Source organism: Homalodisca vitripennis, chromosome 2 (assembly GCF_021130785.1).
Source record: "Homalodisca vitripennis isolate AUS2020 chromosome 2, UT_GWSS_2.1, whole genome shotgun sequence".
NCBI classification, from domain to species: Eukaryota; Metazoa; Arthropoda; class Insecta; order Hemiptera; family Cicadellidae; genus Homalodisca; species Homalodisca vitripennis.
Genome location: NC_060208.1, coordinates 67,499,374 through 67,520,854, shown reverse-complemented (window position 1 = coordinate 67,520,854; position 21,481 = coordinate 67,499,374).

Below are 21,481 nucleotides of genomic sequence, written 5' to 3'. Positions count from 1 at the left end.
GATCTGAACTTAATATCTTGTCTCACTACTTGTAGTAGACCAACACAAAAGCTGTAGCAATTTATAGCGTATAATAGTGCGTAAAACAGGGTTTCAATTTCTTTGCAGTTCTCATGTACTCAAACACATAGTAAAAATGTTAATTTGAAGTATATCAATACCAATAATAGAATTAATCGCAGTTGTAAAAATTAAAAATAAATTGACAAAAAATTTATTAACCATCTGAATTAAAGAAAATATATTTTCCAAGTGTATTAACAACAAAACATAATCGTACGGATAAACTAATTTGTTTATATATGAATAAATACTCTGTAATATTTTTAAAGTTTCAAATTTCAACTGCTAAATGATGTGGACTGTCCAGAAATCCTGTTACAGTACGTAATGTTTCTATGTAAACGACGAAGCTGTCTTTTTTATAACTTTGATACATTTTAGAAAATTGTACATATGACTATTTTTACATTTTCATATTTTTATTAAGTTACTGCTATCGAATTGTTTTTAAATAAAATTATTTATATTTTAAAATACTTTACATAAAATCAAATATAATAAAATATTTCACAATTCTTCCATTCCTTTATAGCTGTGTTCTAAAATAAAGTTTCCTTTAATAATTTATTTTCTTCTATCAGTATTTAATTTCATCTATTGCAAGTACACTTATTGCACTATGTTTCACAATATTATATATGTTTCACTATATTTATGAAATATAAACAACCGATTCTTATTTCTTATCTCATACATGATTTTGATGATGAAGAATTTGTAGTGCAGACTTTATTAAAACTATTATTCTTTAGCCATCTTTCCTATTTACTTATATAAATTTTGGCTTTCAAACTTTTGGTGTTTAGATAAAAAATGTTAAATATTGTATAAAATATAGTTCAGAAACCCTTTCATATTTGACTCCGCAATCTATTATATTATTACCTCGGTATTTCATAAAATTTATTTTCATTTCTCCTTACAGACTTTGTTCCTTGCAGACTTTGCTCCTTACATACTTTGCTCCTTACAGACTTTGCTCCTTGCAGACTTTGCTCCTTACATACTTTGCTCCTTACAGACTTTGTTCCTTGCAGACTTTGTTCCTTGCAGAATTAAAAACTAAACTCACGTAAAGAACCTAGTCAGAATTTCTTGGCAAGTGGATAAAATAAGCGTGTTCTTTTTGAAATTACACTTTGTAAATACTTATTGTTTAACTAGGAATTATTTCAAAGACAGAGTTTATAAATATAATTTAACATATAAGATTATGTATTCCATGTACAGTAAGAGATAAAATATACGAAGTGGCAGAGCATGCTACGTCTTACTATTTACACACATCGCTTGGTGATGGTGTATATTTTACAGTTTTATTACGCCTAACAAAAGCGTTTGTTTCCAGAATATGAAAGTTCTGTGTTATTTGGGAATTTCCCTTGGGAACGTCTGTTACTGTATTGTATAACCAGCTCACAAGAACTTAATTTTTTATGACCGCAGCTTTCTTTTTATTGATAAAGCAGAACAATTGAAACATCAACTACATCTGGAACGTTGTTACTTATTTACTACCATGTACTTTAATGATATAGGCAATGCTATAAAAATCATTACTATAGTTATTATTAGTAATATTTATGTTATATTAAGTTTTAACTCAGTAGCACTTCATTAATGTATAATTAAACATTGTAACTTGAACAAAGTTAAACTTGATCAAACATACTTTAATCATAACCCGTGGGACTAAAATTATGTTCTGCTTTACTTGGTTATTTATGTGTTATTTGTGTTTTTTTATGTGGAAACCACGTCATACATTGTAAAGTATAACTAGCTGATACTTCGGGGAGAGGAAACATAACCCAATAAAATACACTCGTACAAAAACCGCGACTTACCTTGTGGAACGACGATAAGCAATACTTCAATACTTTTACTAGAGCACGTTAAAGAATTAATTTGCGTGTACTTAGGTCCAGTTAAACTAATATCACTTGTATGGAATATTCTCTTAGGTCCACTTGCTAGAAAATATATTATAAAAAATTTTATCCCGAGAGCAACGATATTCGACTTCTTGTGTATTCCTATCTTTCCAATGGATTCTTCCCATAGTCCATGCTCTTCCAGGGGATTCCAATCCTAATGCTTCCAATTCTAATCCACCCATAGAGCCCAAAATCCTTAGAGTCCGAAATTTCTAGCATCACTCATACTTGTGATTTCTCTTCTATCACTTTGTTGTCCTGAGAGTGAAAGGATCAAATTAGCTAATGCATAGGATTTCTTATATTGGATACACCCGCCTTGAAACTCTAGTTCATTCCTAATCAAGTTCAGTCCCAAGACAGAGCAATTTCGTAAATCATTTAGTTGTATCCTAAAGACTCGTTTTCAGCTCGTTGGGGCTACGTCCCCAGGCTCCTGTTTTTGGGTTTTGCCAATTTTTTTGTAAAAGCTTTTGATAGAATAAATTTGGAGACGAGTTTTGTCAGCAAGTTAAGTGGACCATAGTCTATCTTTACTTTTATTAACATTTAGAGCGTTTTGTGGCATAACCGTCAAACATGCAATGAACAATGATTACATTTGTTAGTATAAACTTGAATTTTCAAGATAAAAATTACTCTGAAGTTGGATCCAAGGTTTGACCTCTGGTTTACCCGGTACTCAGTTTGGGAGACAATAATCTGTGCATACCAGTCATTCTCAGGTAGAGGATATAAAGAACAGGGGGGTTTTTATTACCTGAACGCAATAACTATACATGCAATAACCTGCACATGATAAAATACAGTAGGCTAATCTTTAAAAAGAGAAAAGTTAATCAGAGGGTTTTATTCAACCATGATACAATCTGAGCATAGCAGTGCGGTTGTCAGTTAGAGGGTAAAGTTCCCGAAGATTAAAAGAACAGGGTCTTTTTCTGGACGCATTTTTGTCTTTTATGAGAATAAATAAACCAGGTTTGTAAGTATCTTAAACGAGCTTGTTCATCAAATGGTTAAGTTCACGAGGTGGTAACTTGACCAGGAGGTAAAAGTTTACCAGAGGAATTAATCTGCCAGAAGTGACATTGCTTAAGAATTTTAAATATTTTTATTACACTATCAATATTAAATCAGATAATTTGAACGTTAACGTTTCATTTGGTCTGTACCGAATTATTTTATTTTCCCTCCTATTATGTGATAAAACACCCTGTACAGTACGTGAAGACGTAGAGTTGTGGTTGAGAAAATACTGTATCAGAAACACTACTAATATTTTACAATAATTTTATGTTAACAAAACAAACTTGTTACTCTAACTATAAAAAAGGTTGATGAATGTTTTTTCTACGAACCTCTTTACATAAGATATACTTTTATTGGTGAAAATAATACTGTTTCTACTTTAAAACATGTTTCATAGGCTTATAATTAAATAGTAAAACTTACAAATGCCGCAGGTTGCACCACTAGAAAATAATTAATAATTTTGCCTTGTTCTGTATACCTTGTTCAATACGCTCAGTAATACTTTACGTAGCACAAAACCTTTCAAGAGTAAATCAAATATTACGACTGCAGTCAGATGCTCTCCCGATATGACCCTTTTAAGTGAATATATGAATTAATAACTCCGGAACTAGCTCTTTATCGATTGTATACCATATTGTGTGGTCTATAATACGGTTTTAAAATGATAAAGAGCTAACTGAGCTTCTATATTAAATAAAGTCGTATAATTTAGTATTCACTTTATTTAGTATAGACAATATTTTTATTTCCTGTACTATTGCATTAAATGTGTGGTAATTACTGAATATTTCTTTCATACATTTTTATTTTAAAAGAAGGCAGGAAGTTGACATTAATAGCAGAAAAGTATGAAAAGGTAGTCGCTCACATATACATGTTTATGTATGTTTGAATAATAACCTCTACCCATCAATAGCATTCTGAATGTAAATTTATTTTGAATCAGAACAAAAAGTATTTACGATGAATATGTGATAATATGAAAACTATAATAAGTAATTTATTAAACTTGCTATTTCAGTTCTAATTTTTACAGCACATGTCTTTACAAACGAATATTCTACGTTTTACCTTTACCGGCTTGCAAATCAGTGAAATGATTGGGTTTTTATGCATTTTGTTAATGAAATTTAATTTAGAACGTTCTTTGCTCCAATCCTAGCAATCTATTTAAAACTAATAGCACTTATTTGTTTGAACTTCAATAAAAGGTTCAAGGGATCTATATTTAAGTTAAATAAAAACGTTCAATTATTGCTCCGAACCTCTTACAAATTAGAAGTCAAAGAGAAGAATTGCGTCCAAGCCACAGAAGGGGGTCACTTATTAGTTATTATATAAACTAATTTCCGCACTCTACCCCTCACTCTATACTATATTGTATTAAATGTTGTTTATGACCTTTATATAGTGTCTACAACGTTTATAACGTGCTCAAGTGAAATGGATTCCTCTTAGCAAGGGAAAGTTCCCTCTTCGACTCTTTTTTTCCTTCTACCCGCAGGAATTTAATCACGAATATTTATAGGATAGCAAAACCCTGTTGATGAATAGTTGACTCTACCTGTGTACATTTTCTAAAACATATGTTCCTGCTGTTATGAAACGCTCTGGTTTTGGAGTAAGGTGTTTGTATTATCTTTAGTTTTCGTTGTAAATTCTGATTGGTTAATAAAAACAAAAATTTGGGAAAAATGAAAAGTAATTTGATTTGTGAATGAGATTAGGAAAAAGTCTGGCGATTTCAATAAAAATGGAATACCAAACTAAATGTTTATTGAAAAATTTCAAATACGAAATTAACAACGTATTTTGGTCGCTCATGTATTGTTGAAATAAACAATACTAGCGTACAGAACAAGGTTTAATGTTTTCCCAAATTTAGCGTTTTGTAAATGATCTTCAGTACAGGCTACAATTTTCAACACAATTTCTTCAAATTTGCTTTAAACCTTAATTTTTGAACTATATATTCTTCGTTATGTAATTAACAAATTTGTACTATTACAAAGTAGGGGGTTTAGCAATTTTCATGTACTAAAATGTACATTTAACCCTACAGTAAAATAGTTTAGCAAGTTTATACCTTTAATTTCCTTAAAAGATAATAATTTTAAATGTAAAAAACTACAAAAGCTTTTGTATAATGTGACGTGATTGAGAAACATAAAAATAAAAAAGTTTTTCACAGTGTTAAAAAATATCAAAATTTAGTAAAATATTCACAAATATTTATATTATTTACATTAAGTGATAGCTCTATTATATCAATACAACGAACATTCTTTCTTTTTATTTTATTTTAAACAAATATTTAGTCCTTAATATCAGGAAATGAATACACATACGGAAATTTGATATAATGTTATTAGTTATTGTTCCCGTATACATCTACAATGAGGAACTCAGCAAAGCACTAAATTAATTTTAAGTCTAGTTACTGAACTCTTATAACTGTCATAAGAAAACGATGGTGGTGTGGATAAAAATTAATATGTACATCCAATTCTATAGCTCTGCCCACCTGGTATTTCATGCTTCCAAAACATATACGGAATCATAAAAATCAGTTTGTATTTTAAATTTTGAGGAATGTATTTTTGTTGCCATAAAATATCGTTTATGGTGTTGTCGTAGATTTATAGTACACAACATATTTAATTCATAAAGATAATGTTTTACATTCACACGTTTAAACACTCATTGATTCCATAGTCAATGTCTAATCTGTACTCGGACAGTACACTTTACTACCATAACTTGATTAAATAGCAATCAGCGGCCCGAGCGACTGTCCATATACTCATATTTTAGCTTTTAATAAAGGCCTTATAGTTTTAACCGTAAAGTTAACAGTTAAGTTAGTTTGCCCACCGCTTTTAAAAGGCCTTTTAGTTTTACCGTCAAGTCCATTAGGTTTCATCAGCCATTGCAATACAATTTTTTGTTTTCAGCTTTTACAAAAACATTGATTTTTTATAGTCTTAGTATTTATTTATTTCCTTATCAATTAATTATTTTAGTTCAATATGAATTTTTTCAAACGTTATGAGTTTCAGTTCATGCAATTAACTAATTAATTGTTTATTATCTTAAGCGTTGGCTTAGTCAAATAGACAAACTTTAATTTCTTTCATATCCCTCGTAGATGTTCATCGCAGAGGATTTCTTGGCGTGTTGGAGCAGCCGCTATTCAATGTTTTCCTAGATTTGTTTTAGCTATGGACGCTAGTTGGGTGCTATATAGGAAGGAGCGCCATTAAAGGTACAGGATTTTCAATAATGCATTTTCACTCTTAACGTCAAAATATCAGCTGAGATAAAAAAATCGATTTACCATTTTCTTTACATTGTTTAGAGTAAAGATTTCGTTTTTAAACTTCTGTTAGAGTGAACAATCAATGATTCATATTTAGTATTCTGTATAATCACGAATTTATGTTTCATAAACTGTTTAGCACAGTTCGCTTATCTTAAAAACACAATGAATATCGTGCGCCAACTTATATAAGTTCAGTTTACAACATATTATCAAATTAATTTTTATATTTTTATGAATATTAAGAGTTTATTTCCAGACCAAACATACATCTCAATAAAAGTAATTATATTTTAATTCTTCATGTCACGTTATAAACTTTGTTGATTTTATGTCCTACCCGTGTGCAAAGTTTATTAATATATAACCTCATGAATAAGCACATGCTGTTCTAAATAACGTATGGCAACACGTAGGCCTAAATTCTTCAACATGACCACCAAACAGTTAGAGACAATCAGCTCTGTTCTGTACCTATGTGGTATGATTGCTCCAGGCTACCGTATTATAATACCTATGACTGAGTGCACTGGTCTGTCAGGATATACAGACGATCACCGAGATACCCTTTTATACTTCTGTTCATAATCATTGCTATTATGACATTAATACTCATATTCCATGTATAACCTCGATTTGCTCACTTCCTACTAGTTACTTGTTAATAACTGAAAATATGATTTAGTATGGATAAATCATTCCGTTTTTGTAAGAACTGTCACAATATTCACACACTGTTCATAACTTTTTATTCAATCCATTAAATAGGTCTGTACATTCAAATCAAGTTTTTTACGTGTATAAATTGTTTGTTTATTGACCAAATGTTTATAAAGAATGATTTGACAAGTCCGTAAGACATTATGAAGAAAGACGGGTAAAATTTTGAGGCTATTTTGATTGACCACTACATATTTCCACCCATTTTTTCCATTTCGATATTCCATATTCCAGCGTTAGCTGACGAAGAGCACTTCACTTTAGTCAGTTATTGAGGTAAACCCGCGAGTGGAAGAGATCAAAGCCAGTTATAGATTGTCACATAAAAACCACACCGCTACTAATGGAGCTGACCTTTATCCTTTGTCACCTTTAACCGAGCTCTGACTGGACAGATAGTCAATAGACAGGTAGCCGTCACTGCCGAATTCAGTTAATGTGCACATGTACAATATTTCAGAACTAGTTGAGCCGACAGACGCCGTTCTCTAAAAGGTTATTAAACTGTAAATAAATTATTATTGTAGTGATTGAACCTACGTATTGCTAATACAAAATCACAACTGCTAAACTAAATATTTAATTGCCTGTAATTAAAATGTGTATTTTATACATCGTGATGAATTCAGCGTTGTAAAATGACATCACACGCTTCCAAATTGTCTCTAACTACAATTATGGCGACTTATTTCATTATTGGTGCACGTCTTTGCATGTTGGCCCACAGGAATTTTATCAGCTCATATTACAGTTTATTGATTACCAGACAGCTAAAGATGCATTACAGTTTTGAACAATATAATCAAGGAATTGAATGGATAGAATAAGTTATATGATTGTTCAGTAATAGATATTTTCAGCGGACTATAATTTCTCCACAAGTCAGATAAATTCTTTTGTGAATTGCCTTTGAAATAAATTTGCAGGGTTTTGAACACAATGTGAACTACATTTGCAAGTTGTCTCAAATTACATGTGCTTTTCGATATCCTATTGAATGGTCATTTGAAGAAGTTGTTATATATTTGGACATTTTTAAGGAAATATATGCAATCCGCTCCTATTCCTGACACCAATGCGTGCAACGGCTCTAGTGGTGGAACCATACGACATCAATATTACTTTGATATTTATCCAGCACAACACAATCCAGTGGCTTTATCTTCGTATGTCAATGTCTTACAATGTGGACACACTGAGTTCATACATCCAATAGCAACGAACACGTAGGCACTTTAGTCAATTGAAATATTGTAACTGAAAGCAGCTAGATTCAAACAAGCAGCTGGATGACGCGCTGCATGTTGTTTTGATATCAGAATCCGTTGTATTTTATTTCGATCCTAACGTTGCTGTGCAGTCCGATTAGGCTGATAACTAGCTTGGATTTTAACATTTTAAGTTCTCTTTTACCCAAATTGATCAGCCTGCGTCTTATAGGCAGCATGAGTCTTGAACTGAGTATAAATGGAAATAAACATAAAATTAACAGTTACCCAAAAATAAATCAAGGAAGTTGTTCGTCAGTTGATAAGTATATATCTTAAAAAATTCAAATCAGTATCCCTCACGATTCTTAAAATTTGTGCAATACTCTGGGCAGGCAAACTTCTTTGTCGATATAGCCTTCTCAACTGGCGGAAGTATTAATAATAACCAAACAAAACTAAGATGACTGAGTCCTTGGGTATTGTTTTAATAACCCTTATTTAGCTGAAATAACTTAAACAAGTCCTATTTCAGTAAATTCTGTTATGATATTCGACAACATCAAACACATTCACCCATATACATAAGTTATTAACTATTAATGAATAAATGTTTATTTAAATTTGAAATAAATAATATTTTATCTATTATAAATATTATTTGGATAAAATAAACTGTATTGTAATTATAAATTTGATTCTCTAACAAATCACTTGTCTTTATTAACGATTTTGAGGTCAATATTTATTTGAAATACTTGAATTAGCAGCTTTAACCAAGTTTGATAATAAATGTAGTTTTAACGTTTTTCCGGGTATATTATTTCTTCATAAGAATCTTCCTCTGACTTCAACGAATATTCTTTTCCAAGGAGTCAAGCTGTTCTCAAATTTTGTTCATAAACACGTTCCCTTACTGCTCAAAAACAGAGATGCCACTGGCATTTAATTTTTAAATGTATACCAAATATTTCTGTAATAGTTTCTGAAAATATTCCGTTCTACTCTCCATTTAAGATTAATTGCACTTTAAAGAGCAGTGTGTTTTGGGTCTATGAAATTGGGAGTAAAGCAGTTTTGAGTTTTTCCTTGTAGCCCCGGCCAAGAGAATTTGTAAATATAGTCTAAGAAACCTACTTCGGTCAAAAAGTGTAAACTTATGGTCATTGTACTTCATTTATTTCTGGTGCTAAATAGACCTAGTTGTTGGTTTTACTTCGCTGTCCCCGTCCAGAAAATATATATACCTACGTAGTATTGTGGAGACTATTTTAGTCAAACAGAATCTAGTTCTGGTGCTTGTAATCTACTTCCGGGAAGAGTGGAATCTTTACAAAGATCACGCTATATTTCTTTTTAATAAAAAAATTTGTGTTATACAAATTTTGTTGGTTATTTTCCAGAATTACCTCGATTCAAAGTACTTTCTATGTTTCTTTTTCACAGAAGCCATCAACCACTATTTTAGATCAGTGCAGGGAGAGCTGATAAATCATGAAAAATCAATAAGATGCAGGAAGAACTCTTTATTCGCTAACTTTCCACACCATTGATACATTATATAGAATGTTGTTATTCAACAAGATAAAGACACATTTGAATGAACATAGTAAAACCGATTTAATCAATAGTAAAAAATAGGCAGAGGCATTAAAAGAAATACAGTTCTAAGCTTTTTAGCAATGTTACAGATGTCCGATATGAGCCCGTCGGCAGACATAAATTCGATAGTCATGTTCTAAGCAGATTCTGTTTACGGTATTACGATACAGACGTCAATAATACTCTATGAATTTCTCATACGCTACCAAATCTAAGAGACTCAGTGGTAAAGGGAAATAAAAACTTGATCTTTTACATAAGCTCAAAGAAAGAAGTCGAATGTGGACCAATCCAGAGATATGTTAGTTGCATATTGTAGTATTACCTACCATATTATTAGTATTATCATGTCAGTATTATATTAATGCTGACATGAATGCTATCAATTACACAATTCTAATGTTATTGATTCATAAAAGTATGTATTTCCTTTTAACTATGTATTCTATACAGTACAAAATAAATCTGTATAGGTAAAAACAGTTAGGTTATTGACGTTATTTATAACTCAAGAATAGTTTTACCAATTACAGTGATGTCTGATTTATTGAATTCGTTTCCATCCTGAGTATAAGAATAACTATTAAAACGTCGTAAAGGTTCCTGGAAAAAACTAGGTACATAGAACAAGAAATAGATTTTTATAGAATAGTATATATTGAAAGTGCCTGTCTAATGTAATCAGGCTGTCTGAGTAAACATGGTTTTTTAAAATTATTTTATTCTCTTTTAAGTCTCAGATCTTGGCTGTGCTGGCTTGTATTTGGTCACTGTGGCTGTTATTCCTTTCATATTGCCCGTGTTCTCTCAGTTAGAGAGCCATGACTGTATCCACTAGTCTGCGGAGGAGGACTTAAACATTGTTTTATGACAGTACAACCATATGTTTAATTAATTTAACCACTATTTTCAATATGTTTAAAATTCATAGTCTTGAAAGCTCAGAATAAGCTTGATAGTAATAAAACTTCTTAATTCAACATTTTCTGCAAACCACTGTTAAGCAAAGAGTAAGAAAACATACAGATAAGAAAATTCAAAGCTTTAGTAAAAGTATTTATATATATATTCATTGATCGGGGAAATGAGTAAAGACCGGAATATAGTACCATATCCATAAATACACACGTTTTGACATATTTCCTTGATCCGAGTAAATATAAAATGAAAACTTATCTGAACGTTATATTATTATTATATATACAATATTTCAAAATGAGGTCGGTTGCTAAAACATGACACAGTGAACCACAATGTGACCGATAACCGGAACGTGCATTGCGGTGTAACACGTGACATGCCTGCGCTAGGCTGTGGCTCTGTCACCAAATCTGTTGTGACAGAGTATTGATAATATAAATCAAAACTTCATAACACGTGTAACGCGAACTGAAGTGAAACAGGGAACTGTTCCTGAACAAGTACCATTATAAGTACTAAAGGTACACATAGAGATCTTATTACTAGAAATAGTAAAAGCTATTTTGGTATTTAATTATCCTGTCACTCTGACAAAGAAAATTGCATTTATCTTTGTAATTGAACTTTGACAGAGGTCAATGTTCTGCTTCCTACTTGTATCCTTAAACTATTTACTTTCATTCTTTCTCGGTTCATCATAAAAGTCTCTAGATTCCCGACAAAAATATACTCGTATGTATATGTTTTAAAGTGCTATTTATAAGATGGCTGAAATTGGACGTTGGAAAATCATATAAGAAACTTTTAAACATAACTGGTATTTATATATTACCCTGAAACAGATAAAATATCACTTAAATGTTAACCCAGACTTGTTAAGTTTTTTCATTGAAGAAATATTTTTGGATTCAGAAAATGTATGAAATTAATTATAAATTTCAGAAATTACCATTTCAAGCGATTAGAATGGAATGGCTGTATAAACCTTATTAAAAAATTATGTGCTCCAAAGTTTTTCTACCACAACTCACAAGTAAATATAATGTGTAGATGTAGATGTAGGGACTCCAATATAGGGGAGAATACCGAACAGGTATTAGTGTAGATACATAGCAGTAGGCTACGTTAGTTACCCCTTAGTGGTCGGCCGTGACAGCGTCTGTCCCACTCGTGACGAGTGGTCGAGTAGCGAGCGGGACACCTGCTGTCCCGCACTGTAGTGCTTTGTTCTGTATTTTGTATCTCCTAAACGAATTAACCTTTTCGTGCCAAATTTTTTTTGTTTATTTCTTAAAAGGTTGTATTTTCACAAACAAACTAATCGAAATTGTTGACTTTGTTTTGAAACGTTTACTTGCAAAGAAAGTAATTTGTGTAGTTATTGTGTAGTGTTATTCATCTCCAGTTCTTCACACATTTGGTTTCAACCGTAGTTGAAACGGCTTTGTTTTAAATCTTATTTACTCCCTTTGTGAACATGACTATGCGAAGAATAAGAAAAAAATGTGTTGTCTCATGTTTCGTTGAACGTACTACAGCTGTAGCGCTATTGTTTACGCAAGGCGGAAACCTCTCCGTAACTCAATGGACAGTTTCCCAGTTGTATGCAACAATTGAAGGGTCTAGCCATAAGCTCTACATAGACAACTATTTTTGTTCCCCACAGCTATTTAGGAAACTAAAAGACAAGAAAATAGTTTACTGCGGCACTGCAAGGTCTAACAGACTATATATGCCACAGGAATTTCAGAAAAAAATACGAAGGCCCTAAACATGGAAAACAGCCAACTAGAAGTAAGACAGACTTCCGATGGCCTTGTTTGTGCGCTTTATTTTGACAAGCGCTACGTGCTTATGCTAACTAACATACACACCCCTGAACAAGGTCTGTATAAGTTCGAAATTGAAAACAGCTTCATTCTAGGTTTTATTTTACCACAAACCACGCTTAAAATCTAATGAAACACGTTTTTCAAACTAAATTAATGTAAAATACATATATTAACTGTCGGAAAATTCGTAAGATTTACTCAAAATAAACGTAATTCAGTTTTACAAAATAAAAACTTTACTTTGAACCAATTGAATAAAAAATAAGAAAGTTAGAGGCAAATAACTATGAACCGTTTTACTGGCACATGAGGGGATAGCTTTGAAATTTAAAACTTTTGTGAAGGTTTAAAAATAAAAGAAAATCTTCTGAAATAAATACAGTTCAAACTAAAATAAAACTTCTTCTTAAAAATAATTACTAGAATAAACATACAAATAAAAACTTCTTGATGACTTTTAAATTCAAACTTGTAATATACTGTATTCGTCAATCCAAAAATGTACAAAGTTCTTACAGCTTTTTATTCAATTTTCAAAATTCAAAAACTTTCACACTCTAATCTGATCTGGCAATTCTTCACTTGAATTTATCTTTAAAATTCAGTTTTAGTTTGTTACTAATTTTCTTTACTTTACTTTAAAAATTATTCTTCAGTGTAAGAGAATTAAAAAATTCTTCAGTGTTAGACATTAAAAAAATTCTTCAGTGTTAGAGATTTTAAAACATATTGCTGAAAGCATCTGTAACAACAACAAAACTCTTTTAGTATTTTTACATACAATTTTATATACATGTGCTCACTTCACAAACAAGTTTTATATTGCACAGATCAAAAGGACAAGTTCCTAAATTCCCATTAAATTTAATTTTTACAATATTTCTTTCCCCAAATTATTCCAAAATAACTAAGAATGTATATTGACTGGACTCCAGTTAAAAAGTTCACTTACCCGCAGGTTCGATGACGATTAGCAAAAAGATTTACTCTAAGCACTTCAAACTCTACTCGTTACAATCACTTCCGATTAACTGAGACGGGAGGTACAGCACGTCTACCTCACCCCACCTCTCAATTTCGTTATCAAACACTGCCATCTGCGATGCGCGCTTCGCTGATAGCAGCCTCCTTTGTACAGTCCAGTCCTTATCATTCTTCTGGGCCTACTCCTTCCACCGGTAATCCAGTTACCCCAGAATTATTATTTAATACAATCGGTACGACTAGAACGATGCGCGAGATGTGAGCTGTGAGTGAGAAATCCCGCCGCCCAGCGAGGGCAGGCAGGTCTCGCGCGCACCCCCACTCAGGCACAGCGCACGTCAAATAGCGCGTCAAAGGGTTACGCAAGGATACCGACTGCCGGTGACATTGATAGGGGAGGGGGGGAAGAAACTGACTTGAAGAGCAAGATCGTGCTGTGGGGATGTCCTATGTGCTGCTGTGGACCTTAGCTTGATTCGGTGATCTGCAGTTGAGCCATCTACGTTCAGATGGCGCATTGTTTTATAAAGTGGGAGGAATTTGAAAATAGTATAAATATATATATAAGTAGAAATGAATGTGGGGTTTCTAGACCACTTTTGGGACAGACAGTAAAAATCAATAGAAAATTCCTGTTTAAAGGACAATAAAACGAATCTGTAAAAATCAAACAGTAATGGAAAAATACTGTTTAAAGGACAATAAACGAATCTGTAAAATCAAACGGTAACTCATGAATGAAAAATTACCGAATCTATAGCTGTTTTGCTTCTACTTTCTAGAGCTGTCAAATCAATCTATCGGAAATGTCTGCTACGAATTAACGAAAAAAATCTTCTATCTATTCTACAAAATTGATAGTAACACATTCTTTATCTTTAAATAGTCTTTTTCCCCAGTAACAATCATTGTAATTTATCATTTTTATTCAATTCTTTAATCTTTTTTTCATCCAAAACAGTCAAAAATCTATTTGGTAAATGTACTTTGAAATCTCTAATTCTGCTATGATTGTAAGCCCCGAATTTATCTTCATTTTATCCAATGTCACAATTTTATACCTCTTATTTTCTTCTAATTCCATTAATTTCTTATATTCTTATGAACTTTAAATCACCAACCTCATTTAATCCTTTAGTAGCTCCATTAAATAAGGTAAAAAATTTCTTAACTATGAATTTTGAAAAAGTAATGATTTTTACTAGAATTTGACAGAAATCAGCACAATTTGAAGTCTTAGTTTACAGATTTGTCTATAATAAATAGAAGAATCTATCACTGTTTTCACTAGAAATTGTGCTGATTTCTGTCAAATTCTAGTAAAAATCATTACTTTTTCAAATTCATAGTTAAGAAATTTTCCCTATTTAAATGGAGAGGAAAAAGGTATCATGTCCATACTGCAAAAAAGATGTTTTTGAACATCATTACACCAGGCATTATAATTCAAAGAATCATCTGAAAAATAAAGATATTTATGAAAAAGAACTAAATTATTTGAGGAATTGGGCTAAAGAGAATCAAATCGATGGTCACGAAAAGATGTACAATAGAAAAAATTGCGTGAATTAAAGAAAAGCTTTAAGAAAGATAAAAAAGATCTCAATCTATTTAATGATGAAAAAATTCAATCAATCGCTGAAAAATTGTCCATAGAAACAAATGATAAAACTAAGTCCTGAAATGATCGAAGAAATTGATAAAACTCTTAAACGAAAAACACTGAAAATACCATAGACGTAGAAGTTTTATCCTCAATACACGGTCTTTTCAAGCAATACATTTTAACAAACTTGAACGACAATTCAATGTCAATTTACAAATATCTATCAATTATGAGGCCAGCCAGAAATTAAAAGTTTAATAGAAAAATTTCAAGAGAATGTTAAAAATATGAAGGGTTTATCTCTCTTTTGAATGTGAATATGAAAAAGAACTTTAGTGAACGCGTGAAACACAAACGTGTCCAATGTACTTTACTATAAAAAGCAGATGAAATCTCATCGATGTAAATGATTTTAATCACTAAGCAATTTAATAAATTATCACATCGAGAACAGACAAATCATCCAAATAGGGTTCAGGATGGACATTTAAACGCTGCATACAACTAGTTTTGAGCCTTAACAAACACGAAATGATGAATGCTGGATCATATATCGATTTAACCAAAGAAAATCAAAGATAAAAAAGCTTGTATAAATATCAAAAATAAAGATGATTATTGCTTTATTTATTCTATCCGATGTGCTATTGAAAAAACCCGAGACTCATGTCGACAGAGCAAAACAATACGAAAAAATTTGTAAATGACGAGATATTTTCAGTTTCGAGTATCCAATGTCCTAAAAGATATACAATCATTTGAAAAACGAAGTTACAATTCCAAGTATAAGTATCCGAAAATGTCAATAAATATCTACAGTTATGATGAGAAATTTAACATTGTTCCGTTGCAAATTTCAGAAATGTATGACGCCGAGTTAGAAGTTTGATTATTTGTATGTAAAACAAGAAGATAAATCTCATTATGTTTTGATAACCGATCTAAAATAGATTAGTGAGTTCACAGTTATCTAAACATAAAGAAAGGAAATTTCTTTGTAGAAGATGTTTAAGCCATTTCTACACAAATCTGGAGATTTAACAGATCATTTAGAAATTTGCAAACAACATGAAGTTTGTAAGCCAATTATGCCGTTTCCAGGTCAAACAACAACATTTACTAATTATCAAAAGAAATTTTCTCATCCTTACGTTATTTATATGGATTTTGAAAGCATATTAGAGAAGATTCCCACATGCAACAACAATCCGCAAAAATCGACTACAACCAAGATTCAGAAGCATATTCCTTATGGTTTTACTCTATATTTAGTGTCGAATGTGACAAATCGCATGTACAAACCTATATGTTTATAGAACAAAAAATGAAGACGATTTGCCTAATGTTCCTACAACATTGTTTTGAAGAGCTCAATAAAATTATCAAAATACATAGCTACAAAATATAATTCTAAGAACAAAAAACCTATGAAATTGACCGAAGAAGAAGAGATTAGCGTACCAAAATTCCAGTCTTTTGTCATATTTGTGAATGTGAGGGTTTTGATAATCAAACAAGAAAAAAAGTACGAGATCATTGTCATTTAACAGGTAAATTTAGAGGTTCAGCTCATTTATCTTGTAACTTTGAATCTCAAATTTCCTCAAAATATTCCAGTTTTCTGTCACAATATGAGTAACTACGATACCCATTTGTACATAAAAGAATTGCAAAACAGTATGGTAATGTTGATTTGATCGCATACACAGATGAAAAATATATAAATTATTCAGTTAAATTCAAGGATATGGTATGAGTTTGAAGATGATAAACCAAGAAAGTTCATCAAGTTTTCTTTCGTAGATACGTTCAGATTTATGGCATCGTCTATTGAAAAGTTAGCTAAAAACCTTAAAAAAGATGATTTCAAGCATACAAATCATTTTATACAAGATGGACGAATATTGAACGCAATTCTAGATAGACAACCAAATGACGAAGAAGAATCTTTAAAATTGTATCTGGAAAAGGCATATTTCCTTACGAATTTATCGATAGTATTGAAAAAACTTGATTACACAGAAGAACCTGAAAATTCAAGATTTCTATTCACTTTTGACAGACGAGAGCATATCTGAGAAAGATTATCAACACTGTTTTGAGCGTTTTGGAACAAATTAAAAGAGAAAAATCTTGGAAATTACTCTGATTTGTACAATATCCAAAATGTTTTTATTGCTTGCTGATATATTTGAAAATTTCAGAAATATTGCTTAAATTGCTATAAACTTGATCCAGCACATTATCTAACAGCTCCAAGCCTCGCATGGGATGCTATGTTAAAATAAACGAAAATAGAATTACAATAGATTTAGTGGATTATAATATGTATTTGATGATTGAAAAAGGCATTCGTGGAGGTATTTCTCAATGTATTAAGCGATATGTTGAAGCAAATAACAAATATTTGAAAGATTTTCGATAAGACAAAACCTGAAAACTATCTGTTGTACGTCGATGCAAACAACCTTTATGGTTACGGTCTTATGCAAAATTTACCATATGGTGATATCAAGTGGATGAATCCTAAAACATATACAAAAGAAGAGTGGCAAGAAAACAATTTTGGAACTCACTGGCGACGAAGATTATGGCTATATTCTCGAAGTTGATCTAGGATATCCAACAAATTTACATGAACATCACAAGGATTTACCTCTTGCTCCAACATTATAAAAACAAACTTTGCACAACTTTACTGGATAAAACTGAATACGTTGTTCATTCAAGAAATTTGAAATTCTATCTGGAACAAGGTATGATTTTAAAACATGTGAATAGAGTTATTGCATTTGATCAGAAGCCTTTTATGAAAAAGTACATTGATTTTAAACACAAGTATGAGGACCAAAGCTACAAGTGACTTTGAGAAAGATTTTTACAAGCTTATGAACAACTCAGTTTTTGGAAAAAGTAGGAAAATGTGCGAAATAGATGTGATATAAAACTTAGGAAATGAAGAATTTTCAATGAAACAGGCCAAGAAAACAAACTTCAAATGCTTTAATATCTTTGACGACAACTGTAAATAGCGAGTCACATGTATAAACAAAAGGTTAAATTTAACAAACCGATCTACATAGGATTTTCAGTTCTTGACCTATCAAAATTGCTAATGTATGAGTTTTATTACGATAAATTAAAAGAAGTTTGATCCAAATTTGAATCTTTGTTACATGGATACAGACAGTTATTTTCTAGAAATTGAAACGAGATCCTTTTAAAAATTATTAAAGAAAATATAGAGGACTTTGATACGAGCGATTATCCAAAAGATCACGAATGTTTCACTACTAAAAATAAGAAGGTAATAGGGAAATTCAAAGATGAGTTAAATAGCGAAGTTTTAGAAGAAATTTTGTGGATTGAGATCGAAAATGTACTCGTACAAATATCTAGACAAAAATCCAGTAAGATGCAAAGGGATTAAGAGAAGCGTTGTAAATAAAACAATAAATATCGAAAACTTGAAGAAATGTTTTGTTCGAAGATAAAGAAGAATTTAGGGAGATGACAGTAATCAAAAGCTACAAACATGAGTTGTACACACCGTCACTATAAACAAGTTAGCATGAACGCTAAAGATGATAAGAGAATTGTCCTAGAAAATAAGATCGATACAGTACCGTATGGTTATAAAAATGAAGCGAAATCTGATATAGTAGACGAATTAAATAAACTTGGAAACTTTGATATATAAATGGAAGATGATTTAATACATTGTCACAAATGTAAGAAAAAAACTAAAAATATAGATTCTAAAATTGTTCAAACTCAAAACGGATTGTATAGAATTGGCAGCAAAATGTTCAAAATGTATAAGACAAATAAGAGTAAATTTATAAAGAATCCTTATGAAAAACAAGTAAAGAAAGAATCTAAGAATAAGGAAGAAATCGAGATTGAAGCTAGAGAAATTCATGCACCGGTACGAAAAAAGTTTAAAAAGAGAAAAATTATAACATTAGGAATTGAACGATTTATGGGCAGCAGATTTAGTTATAATGTCTAACTATTCAGATCAAAATGATGGATTTAAGTATATGTTAAATGTTATTGATACCTTTCTCAAAATATGCTTGGTCAAGAGCTATCAAAAGAAAAAACGCCAAGGATGTTTCAAAAGCTTTCGAAGATATAGTAAAAAGATGCTATAAAGATCGGGCATAAACCTCCGAATCTTCTTCATACAGATAAGGGTTTAGAGTTTAAAAATAAAGAATTTAACGAAGTTTTGAGGAAATACAACATTAAGATTTATCATACTGAAAACGAAGAGAAATCAAGTATTGTAGAGAGATATAACAGAACTCAAAATGAAAGAAATGGAAAGTAATTTTTGAGATTAATAAAAACTTTAAATGATCAATATTCTTCAAAAAATCGTAAACAATTAATAACGATACAGTTCACAGCACGATCAAAATGAAGCCCAAAGACGTAGATAAGGATGCAGAAAAGGAGTTATATTAGAGACCGTTTTCAAGTATGTTCCACCAGAAATTCACACGAAAACTAAATTTAAAGTCAATGATCATGTAAGATTGTTAGTAAAAAAACAACATTTTTCGAACAAATATAAGAACAATTGGTCAAGAGAAATCTTTGTGATTTATCAAATTAATAACACAGATCCTGTAACTTAATAGTATTAAAAGATTAAAATAATGAAGAAATAAGTGGAAGTTTTTTACGAATATGAATTGAGAAAGTCAAAGCAATAATTTATTGTATATAAATGGAGGCTCAAAAGAAATGTATAAAGTGTCAAGAATTTTTAAGATTTGTTTTTTGTTTTTGTTTTTGTTTTTCTCAAGATAAAAGAAGCAAAGGTGGATTATACTATTATTGTAAAGTTTGTCTTAGTAAATATGAAGAGAGAATTATACGATAAAAATAGAAAAATTAACGTTAGAAGAGAAAAAATGTTGCGTTTGTAAAGAAATTAAGGATATTTCCAAATTTTATGACTGGCATTATAGTAGAGATAAAAAACAAGCATATTGTAAAGATTGTAATATAAAATTCAACGAGAAAGTCAAAAGAAACCGACTCTTTGCGAGTGTGGACGAATCATTCAATGGTTACCTTATCTTCAAAAACATTTACAGACAAAATATCATAATTCTAGAGTTTAATAAAATTTAGAAACATTTTCATCGTAAAGTCCAGATTCATTGATAAAAACAGTGTCAGGATGAAGATTGTTAAGGGGCCATTCCGAATAGCCCCTTGTTTCTCGGGGTCTATGGGATAAACTCCTTTAATTTATACATTCAAAAGTTGTTTTTATCATCATTATCGACATTATTTATGATAGCTTGCCTCGTGTTTTCATATTCTAAAAAATTTTCTGCAACATATTTTGCTTTGAACCAAATTTCGTTATTTTCGGTCAACAATCGTAAAAAATTTTCTGTATTATTGAAATTTGAGTTGATTATTTATTAGATCTGCAATTGTCTCCATTTAGATAGAAACATTTTTATTTCGAGAATAAAGGCCAGATTCATTGATAAAAAAAAAACGGTGTTTTTTGAAAGTTTGAGAAGGTAGTAACGATTCGTTTACCCCTTTGTTTTTTTAAGTAAAAAATATTGAATTTTGTCATCATCAACTCATTTTTATTCCTTTTTCAATCTTAAATATATTGTTGTTTTACTCTCATTATTTAATACATTTCCCCTCAGAGTCCTTGTATAGTTAGAGCGATTTTTTGAATTCTTTTAAAATTTTTTCTAATTGGAATATAATCGATTTCATTCGGTTTTTTCACTGATTTTTGATCCATAAGCAACATTTGGGAAAAAAGTGTACAAAATTTCAGATTCTTTGTGTAAATGTTCGGTATGATTTTCAAAACTAGGTTCAACGAGATTGCAGTGCACTTCAATTACATCAAACGGTCTAAATTTTGGCGTTTTATTTTCCTAAATATACCTGATTTGGCTCAATAGTTTCTTGAACAAAACCCTAATAAATCTACTATAATTGCTGAAAACATTATTCTTACTGGTGATTTTATTTGAATTTTAATTAGAGACATAATTTTTTTTTGCATTTCAAACTTGTTTTCGTCAAAGTTTTAAAGATTTATCTGATTGTTTGAATTTTTCAGATAATTGTAAGGGAATTTTTTATTTGATCGAAAGTATAATATCCTTTGTTTAAACCATCCAATATTTTGTTATGTTCTTCTCACTAAATCCTATACAATAAGGAGAACTTCACTAATATTTATTACAAAATTGTCA